Source organism: Neofelis nebulosa, chromosome 1, assembly GCF_028018385.1.
Source record: "Neofelis nebulosa isolate mNeoNeb1 chromosome 1, mNeoNeb1.pri, whole genome shotgun sequence".
Taxonomy (NCBI): domain Eukaryota; kingdom Metazoa; phylum Chordata; class Mammalia; order Carnivora; family Felidae; genus Neofelis; species Neofelis nebulosa.
The window spans coordinates 96,582,339-96,583,766 of NC_080782.1; the positions used below are offsets into that span (position 1 = coordinate 96,582,339).

Sequence of the window (1,428 nt, forward strand, 5' to 3'; positions counted from 1 at the left end):
TCTTTCTCTCAATTAATTCCATTGCGTTCTATTTTTGCCATTTTTCTCTCTGCCTATCTCTTACACCCATCGCCAGCTGCATTGTTGCCTTTTAGGCCCAAATGGTTATTGACTACTTAACTGAAATGAAAGCAAACAGAAAGAAAGCCTTTTTAAAACTTCTGGACTAGAATGGCAACAAGCAATAATGATGTCACAATACGTGACCCAAAGAGAGAAAGTCATACATTCTAGCCAAGCCTTCTGATATGCCGGGGAAAGGTGCCCACTGAACTTTTTGTGAGGTTCTGAATCATTGCTGGTAATACTAAGGTTCTCATCTTTCCATTCTGAAAAACAGAATCTGCAATCACAAGACGAACATTTTATCAGCACGTGAGAAGTTACCAGAGACCTGGAAGGTAGAAATGGAAGCAAAAACAAACTGGGGCGGGGGAAGGGTGGGGGGGGAAGGGGGGGAGGGTTGCCAGAGGGGAGGGGAGGTGGGGGATGGGTGAAATAATTGAAGGGGATTAAGAGGTGTAAACTTCCCATTATAAAATAAGTAAATTGTGGAGGGGTACCTGGCTGGCTCAGCCAGTGGAGCATGTGATTCTTGATCTCGGGGTTATGAGTTCAAGACCCACACTGGGTATAGAGATTACTTAAAAAAAAATCTTTAAAAAAAAATTAAATTAATAAACAAATAAACAAACTGTGGAAATGGAAAGTACAGCATAGGAGATACAGTCAATAATATTCTAATAATGTAGGGCGACTACATATATAGTGGTGAGCATTGCATAATGTGTACAATTGTTGAATCACCATGTCGTACACCTGAAACTAATGTAACATTGTATGTCAGCTATACTTAAAAAAAAATCCTGAATGTAACACCTGTGTCCAAGGGCAGCAGAAGTCATGGAGCCGTTGGCATGTCCAGTGTCCAGGGCCAGCAGTGCAAAGCTACAGGGTTTCTCACTCCGCAGGGGCACTACTACCTTTCCCAGATGATGCTGGTGTGTGGCTTTGTCTGTGGTTTTATTCAACTGGCCTTTCCTATTCTTCTTTGTTTGCAGACCCTTGTTCTCTGGTTTCTTGGAGATTCTGTGAGCTATCACTATTCCATCAGATATATTCCTTTGAATATGTCAGACAAAACGAAGAAGAAGCAGAAGAAGCAGAAGCAGAAGAAGAAGGGGAAGAAAGAAAAGAATAGAATAGAAGAAGACGAAAGAAACCTTCCTGTAAAGGACAGAGACTTAGGATGTGGACATCTGAAAGTAGCATCATGTAGAAAATTCAAGATGAGACTGGTGGACCTAAAATTCCGCCCCTTAATTTGGTCCTGAGAATGCAGAGGCTGCTTTGGAAAACCAAAGCTCTATTACTAATCCAGGAGATTTTATGCTCTATTTGACTGTTAAAGTTAAGGCTGGCACAACA

At 41.4% G+C, this 1,428-nt stretch overlaps 1 long non-coding RNA gene across 1 annotated transcript; it reads left to right on the forward strand.

Annotated features, from left to right (window-relative positions):
* Positions 1 to 222: 222 nt before the first annotated feature.
* Positions 223 to 1,174, forward strand: LOC131511896 (uncharacterized). Its single transcript, XR_009261806.1, has 2 exons — positions 223 to 401; positions 1,062 to 1,174. It is a non-coding gene; the product is annotated as an uncharacterized LOC131511896 (long non-coding RNA).
* Positions 1,175 to 1,428: the final 254 nt, after the last annotated feature.